The sequence below is a fragment of the Lutra lutra genome, chromosome 11 (assembly GCF_902655055.1).
Source record: "Lutra lutra chromosome 11, mLutLut1.2, whole genome shotgun sequence".
NCBI lineage: Eukaryota > Metazoa > Chordata > Mammalia > Carnivora > Mustelidae > Lutra > Lutra lutra.
Genome location: NC_062288.1, coordinates 96,883,649 through 96,892,319, shown reverse-complemented (window position 1 = coordinate 96,892,319; position 8,671 = coordinate 96,883,649).

Below are 8,671 nucleotides of genomic sequence, written 5' to 3'. Positions count from 1 at the left end.
TATTCAGGCAATTTTAACAAATTTTGGGGAAATTTAATAAGAGAAATAAAAACCATAACCGTGTATAGCTGTCACCGAAAAAAAAAAAAAAAAGACTATAAAGGATTTTTAAAAATACCAACCACAACCTAAGAGAAAGAAGTCTCCCAACACATTCTCTACCCATAACACATTTAAAGAAGAAATAATAAAAATATTAGTAAATTGATTAGTTTCTTGGGATATTAAAAATAATTTTTAGGGGCACCTGGGTGGCTCAGTTGATTAAGCATCTGCCTTTGGCTCAGGTTGTGATCCTGGGATCCTGGGATTGAGCACCGCATTGGGCTCCCTGTTCAGCAGGGATTCTGCTTCTTGTGCTCTCTCTCGCTCTCTCTCTCTCAAATAAATAAATAAATAAATTTTAAAAAATACCTCCTTATAAGTAAACATTGGCTTAGGAATAAATTAAGGATGCAATTAAGGATGCAAAAAAAATCTATTTTTAAGTAATAATAAAACACAAGTCTGCATAACAAAATGTGTTGAGATGTGGCCAAGACAGTGTTTAGAAGAAAATGTACTCATTTAAAGGTCTTTAATAAGAAGAAATAAAAAAGAGATGTTAATGGAAAAACTATTATATTGTAAAATGTTAGAACAAGATAAAGTATTAATCTAAAGTAAAATAGGAAAGAATATTAAAGCATAAATTAATAACATGGAAAATAACTGGTATAATTCATATGTAAAAATAAGAGCTGGTTATTTGAAGAGAATAAAATTGATAAATCTCTGATAAATATAATTTAATAGATATAGCTATAGAATAATTCTAGTACACAAGGAAATCTGAAGGGAAACCCATATATCTCCCATGCATCTCTTGGATATCTGCAACATTTAACAGTGAAAAAAAACAACAACAAAGTACACACACACACACACACACACACACACAATCCTACCATTCCCCAAATCAATCTTTTTCCTGGCTTCTTCTCTTTCTGGCCATCAAATGTTGGAAAGGCCTATGTTCTGATCTCTTAGATTCATCCCTACATGATCTCCTCTGGTCCCTTGGTTTTAAAGATAATCTATTTAAATTCAAATGTTCAGTTTTTTATGTCTATCTTTGACCTTTCTGTTAATCTTAGATGTTCATATTAATTTCTTACTCAACACCTTTACTTCAATGTCTAAAAAGGATCTTTCATTTTAAATACCGAAGGCAGAACTCTCTACATGTACCTACTCATCCTCCCTCAATTTTCTTTACCTTAGTAAATGGCACCAGAATTCATAGAGTTCTTCAGGTATCAAATCTAGGCATTATGCTTGCTACATCTCTCTCATCTATTTCATCTCACCTCACATAGAATCCATCAACTGGCTCTATTGGCATTGTCTTTGAATATATCTAGAATTCAGCTGCTTCTTACCACCTCCATTGTTATTGCTTTAATTTATATTTTTATTTCTTGCCTGGATTTTTCAATGATTCCAATTGCCTCCTAACCAGCTTTTCTGCTTTTCAGCCCCACCTCCCCCAGGAGAATGGCTAATACTTTAAAAATTTCCAATTATTTCTCACCACCCGTAAAGGAAAGTTCAAAGTCTTCCTTCACATCACTTGTTTGACTCCTTCACTCCTTTGTACAAATGCCAGATCACATTATCAAAAATGGTGCTATATTACCCCTACCCTCCATCTCTCTCCACCCCGTTTCTGCTTTATTTTTTCTCACCACCTCAAATTGCAGTATTCATTTGTATACTTGCTTTGTCTATCTCTCCTTCCAGATGCCAGAACACTTCATATACCCTTGTTTTGTCCCACCTCTATTATCTTTTTTTTTTTAAGATCTACTCAAAAACAGCAAAAAATATCTAAGCAAGAAGGTGAAGTGGATGGAGTCTTGGAGAAAGTGGTGCATTTTCTGAGGCTGTGGAAGCTCCCATGTGTCATGTATGGTCAGAGGCAGGTACCATGAACACAGTAGTTTCAATACATGCTAGGAATTAGAGTTTTCACACAAAGTAGAGAAGCTATGACCTCAGTAGAGAACATCTGTACTGATTAATGTCCACTAGAAATATAGACATGGTCTAGAAGTCTAGAACTAGACTAGAAGGTCTAGAAGTCTAGTACCTGCCATCTACAAATAGGAGAATGGAAGTTGAAGAGAACCTTACTCAGACTGTCTTTCTAATTGCAGGGTGGAGTCAGAGTGGATCCTTTATTTTTCAGGTGAGTCTCAATATATAAATGAAGCATGTTAGCTTTCATCCACCTCTCAGGGGAGAATCTTAAATCAAAGAAAGAATTAGGGAGTTACCTTATGGCTTCTTCAGTTATAGCGAACATGGAAATGCTATGAGAGAAGTTAGGCAGTGTCTTGACAGTCTGAAAACCCTCAAGGGAATTGGCTGCCCCCAGGTTCATTCAGGGGGAACAGCACTTTAAAAAAATTTTTTTTTAAATTTATTTTCAGCGTAACAGTATTCATTGTTTTTGCACCACACCCAGTGCTCCATGCAAGACGTGCCCTCTCCAATACCCACCACCTGGTTCCCCCAACCTTCCACCCCCCGCCCCTTCAAAACCCTCAGATTGTTTTTTCAGAGTCCACAGTCTCTCATGGTTCACCTCCCCTTCCAATTTCCCTCAACTCCCTTCTCCTCTCTAACTCCCCTTGTCCTCCATGCTATTTGTTATGCTCCACAAATAAGTGAAATCATATGATAATTGACTCTTTCTGCTTGACTTATTTCACTCAGCATAATCTCCTCCAGTCCCGTCCATGTTGCTACAAAAGTTGGGTATTCATCCTTTCTGATGGAGGCATAATACTCCATAGTGTATATGGACCACATCTTCCTTATCCATTCGTCCATTGAAGGGCATCTTGGTTCTTTCCACAGTTTGGCGATCGTGGTCATTGCTGCTATAAACATTGGGGGTACAGATGGCCCTTCTTTTCACTACATCTGTATCTTTGGGGTAAATACCCAGTAGTGCAATGGCAGGGTCATAGGGAAGCTCTATTTTTAATTTCTTGAGGAATCTCCACACTGTTCTCCAAAGTGGCTGCACCAACTTGCATTCCCACCAACAGTGTAAGAGGGTTCCCCTTTCTCCACATCCCCTCCAACACATGTTGTTTCCTGGGAACAGCACTTTTAAGTGGGTTTCAGTAAGCTCAAGAGTATTAGCCTGGACATGGGTTCTTGTCCTGTAGTTTCAGACATTCATAGTCAGTCAGCCTCTGGATCATCTCTTTTTTTTTTTTTTTTTTTTGAGAATCGCAAGTGTGATTCTGACCCTTCTGACCTTTCTCAAGAGCAGTTAGGCATTCCAGAATCAAATAACCCACCAGTCTTTCAAACATACACAGTACAAACCCAATAACATCCTTACATTCCAAACACAGCACTGGCACCAAAACTCAAACTGCTGGACTAAAATCAAGTGACATCTTCCAGTTATATATTTATGGACCACAGGTTTTAGAAAATATACAAGACAATCTGGAAATCACTGTAAGAAAAAAAATCATTTCAAAATAGGATTTGCTTGGGGACGCCTGGGTGGCTCAGTTGGTTAAGTGGCTGCCTTCGGCTCAGGTCATGGTCCCAGCATCCTGGGATTGAGTCTCATATCGGGTTCCTTGCTCGGCAGGGAACCTGCTTCTCCCTCTGTCTCTGCCTGCCTCTCTGCCTACTTGTGATCTCTCTCTCTCTGACAAATAAATAAATAAAATCTTTAAAAAAAAATAGGATTTGCTTGGGAAACTCCTGTCCTCAAAAGAGAATTGTCCTGGAGACCCCTTATGGAGATAGCTACACAAATAGATCTAGAGCAGGAATAGAGGGAAAATACACATTTTCTTAAATCTGGAAATCTCATCTTGTTCAATTAGGAAGAGAAGACTACTGGGGACTAGATTTAGGAGAATCTGATTTTAGGAACCAAATGATGGGATAAGGACATAGTTTTTCTCTCCCCATTGTTAACCCCATCTCTTGAATATAACCACACAGGTTTCCAGAAGCTCTGAGGCTAAATTTCCTCCCTTCATACTAGTCAAACCTGGATTGAGGTGGGGGTGGGAGATTCTCTTCTAACAGACAGGAGTCTTGGACTTTTTAAAAACTAGACCAACCTAGGTCATGTACATACTCTTGAACCAATCACTGTGGCCAGGAGGATGCCATGCACTGATTGATTATAACTGAGATAATTGCATTGGTGAGGCAGTAGGGAGTGGGGGTGTGAAATGACTCTGATTGCCTTAGGTAAGATGGGGCCTGCCCCAAGTATGGTGGTGGGGTCAATCCACTTAAACTGCATTTCCAGTGGGGTATGAGTAGAAATGGTCATTGGGGAGTTCACTGGAGTTATTACTAGGTCCTGGATTTCAAATGACTTTTGTTTTCTTTTTTGTGTTTTTGCTTGTTTGTTTTTTGTTTTGATTTTCAAATTTGCTATAAAGGAACATGTTTTTTATAATAAAAAAGAAAATGGAATGCAAAATAAAATAAAATTAGAAATAAAAGAATATATAACAATGGAAAAATGTTAAAACTAATTTTAAAATGTTATGCACAGAAATTTATGATTTTTAATAAAAATATAATATATCAACATTGGATCAAGAAATAGAAAATCATGGGCACCTGGGCGGCTCAGTGGGTTAAAGCCTCTGCCTTCGGCTCAGGTCATGGTCCCAGAGTCCTAGGATCGAGCCCCGCATCGGGTTCTCTGCTCCACAGGAAGCCTGCTTCCTCCTCTCTCTCTGCCTGCCTCTCTGCCTATTTGTTATCTCTGTCTGTCAAATAAATAAATAAAATCTTAAAAAAAAAAAAAAAGAAATAGAAAATCACAAGAACTGAGGGGGGAAATGGGTAAGTCATCAAAAAGGCATACAGAATTTGAAAAAAAAAATTTAAGACTTTATCTATTTACTTTAGAGAGAGAGAGCAAGCAAGAGTGCTTGCGTGCGAGTGGTGGGAGGGGCAGAGGTATAGGGAGAGAGGGACTCCCAAGCAGGCTAGTGATGAGCAGGGAGCCCAGGCAGGGCTCAATCTCATAACCCTGAGATCAAGACCCTAGTGAACACCAAGAATCAGAAGCTTAACTAACTGAACCTCGGGTGTCTGAGTGACTCAGTCTGTTAAGCATCTGACTCTAGATTCCGACTCAGGTCATGGTCTCAGTGTCATGAGATTGAGCCCCTCCTGGTCTCCCGGCTCAGCAGAAGCCTAGCCTGCTCGGGATTCTCTCTCTCCCTCTGTTCCCCGCCCCCCTCTAAAACAAACAAAACAAAACAAAAAACAACAAAAAATGAAATGTTTCTTTAAATTTTCAAAAAGTAAATTATTTGTTGTTTGCAAAATACGCCATTATACTTATGGTGGATATTCGTCATGTTTGTGACTGACCAAAGATCTTTTCAGCACACCTTTCTAGATTTGGGGAATTTCCCATTTTATAAATCCCACTTCTCCAGGTTAGAAGCCAGGTGGTGCTCTCCCAGACTCGCCTGTAGTTTGGCACGGGCTATGATCTAGGTTTTACTAATCAGAAACACCTGCACCAGACATCAGCTGCAAAGTGAAAAATAGGAGAAATAGTGCAGATCTACCTGGGGCAAATGTAGTGCCAGAGCTTCTGTTGTCCGTTAACCAGCATCGTCAACGGGAGCCACAGGGGCTGCACAGCAGTGGCTGTGGGGACTTTTGTTGGCCAGAGCATGGTGTGGTTCTGTTTTGTTTTTGTTTTTGCTGCAAAGCCTTTGATTCTGTCTCTCTGCCCATTCCATTGGAATTTGTGAAATTCCAAATATCATTGAAGAGATTCCCTTACTGAGTAAATTATCCAGAATAGATTCTATTGCTTGCAATAAAGAATTAGACTAATACATTATCCAGTTCATTCTATGGGACAATTATAGAACTTATATTGTAACTTAATAATCATTTAAAAAATTTTTTTTATTTTGAGATACTTGAAGACCCACAGGCAGTTGTAAGGAGAAATATGAGAGACCTATGTACCCTTTACTGTTTCCTCTAATGGTAACGTCTTACAAAATTGTAGCACAATTTCACAAGCAGGATATTTTTTGTAATATTTATTTATTTAAGGTATCTCTATACCCAATATGGGGTTCAAACTCATGACCCCAAGATCAAGAGTCATACTCTTCCAACTGAGCCAGGCAGGTGCCCCACATTCAGGATATTGGCATTAAAATGATATCGATATGATTAACATCCAGAACATTTCCACCACAAGACTCCTTCATGTTTCTCTTTTATAGCCATGCTGACTTTCATCCTATTTCTACCCTTCCTTATCCCCTGCCAACCACAAATTTGTTCTCCATTTCTATAATTTTGGCACGTAAACTTTGTTATATAAAAGGAATAATCAAGTATGTAATCTCTTGGGATTGGCTTTTTTCCACGCAGCATATGATTCATCCAGGTTGTCACATGTATTGTTACTTTGTTCCTTTTTATTGCTGAGTAATACTCCATGGTATCAGTTACCATGGTTTAACTATCCACCCACTGAAGGACGTCTGAGTTGTTTTCAGTTTGTTTATTATGAATAAAGCTGCTACAGATATTTGTGTATGGTTTTACATAAACATAACTATTTCTTTGGGATGCACACTCAGGAGTATAGTTGATGGATAATACAGTAGTAGCTTATTTAGTTTTTAAGAAACTGCCAAATAGTTTCCAGAATAGTTGTACCATCTTAATTACCACAATGTATGAGTGATCCAGTTTCTCTGAGCACCCCCATAGAACTTGGTTGACAATATTTTTTTAATGCATTCTGATATGTAGTAGTGATATCTCATTCAAGTTTTAATTCTCATTTCTCTAATGGCTAATGATGAACATTTTCCAATGTGTTTATTTGCCATCTTTATATCCATTTTGGAAATACCTCTTACAGTCTACCACCCATGTCCTAGTTGGATTGTTAGCCTTTTTAATACGGAGTTTTGAGAGGTTTTTAAAAATATATATGTTTTAGATACTGGTCCTTTGTTGGATATGCAGTTTGCAAATATTTTTTCCTGGTCTGTAGTCTCTCTTTTTGTTCCCTTAACAAGATTTGTTGCACAGTGAAAATTTTTAATTTTGATGAAATCCAATTTGTTAATTCTTCCTTTTAATCATTGTGCTTTTGGTCCAAGGCCTGAGAACGAGGAGCACCAGTCTCAGCTCAAGCAAAGGCAGCAAATTTGTCCTTCCCCTATCTTTTTGTTCTGTTTGAGCATATGGCAGATTGGATGATGTCCACCCACCTTGGTAAGGGTGATCTTCTCCCAGCAACCTCCACGAGCTTCATTGAGATATAATTAGCATACAACATTGTGTAAGTTTAAGTTGTACAATGGGATGATTTGCTACACATATATAAAGAAGGGAGTGGTGGCTTGGAAAAATACTAGAAAATAAAGGACAAGGATCTTCCTTTTGAGACACAGTTGACACACAAACATCAGTCTCTGGGGCATTACATTACCTTCAAGTTTTTGCCATGTTCAACACCAACCCAACTATTATCTTTTAAATATACATATATATGTTTTATTTATTTGATAACCTAATTCAATAGGCATTATGTATTCTAGTATTGGATCTATAAAAGAGAAAGTATATATGGAAATTAAAATATTAAAAGTAGTCCATCTAGACAATTTAACTTGTCACTTAAATTGTTTCAAAAACCATACATTATTCTTTCCTAAAGGTGATCCCTAACTCTCAATGTGGCTCCCTTTGAAAAAGCAGTTAGAATGTCTTCAACTCTGACCCAGTGATCGGTTTCTCCCTCCTCTGGTCAGGCTGCTCATCATTGTCTGTGACATCAAGGCTTACTCAGGTTCACTCAGGATGGAATTTATTGCTCCTTAGAAAGAAATTTCTTAGTTGTTATCACTGAAGTCAAGTAGTCTAAGAGGTAAATTGTCACTTATGTATATACCTGAGAGTGCTATGATATGTATGTAAATGTCCCATCCTTAATTTTGATGCTTTTAGCACTGTCGATGTGAGCTGGTTTTGGACAACAATAATGACACGATCTTCAAAAGGTGAAATGGATGTTTGAGAGTCTGAAGAGTAACAGCCCCAATGCAGTCATAACAAGGTCAAGCCATGAAGAATAGTTGAAAGAGTTTAGACAGAAGAAGATCCTGACGAGGAAGAGCCTTCCAAAAAAATAGAAATGTAATGACCGAGGACCTCAACAGTGAAGGTTTTGCTTTGGCCCCAGCTCTGCTGGTTATTGATTTTATAACTTGGGGCAAATGTACTATACTTCCATGTATCCCAGTCTTCTCATCTGTAGAGTAAGGAAAAGAGGTCTTACTTTCCTCATAGAATTGAAGACTGAATGGAAAACATGTATGTGAGCAAAGCATTTATTGGAACCTCTGGCACATAGGCAGTGCTCAATAAAAAGTAGATACTATTATTATTATTATTATTATTATTATTATTTGATATTACTATGGTATCAAACAAAAGATCCTGGAATTCAAACAGACCTCACCGAACACTGAGGGCAACCAGGAGGTGGTAGCTGCCAAGATATGCCTGCTCCATGAGCCTGTGGTTGCTACCCTTGTTAGCTGGGGCTCTCTGGATGCCTACAGCAATT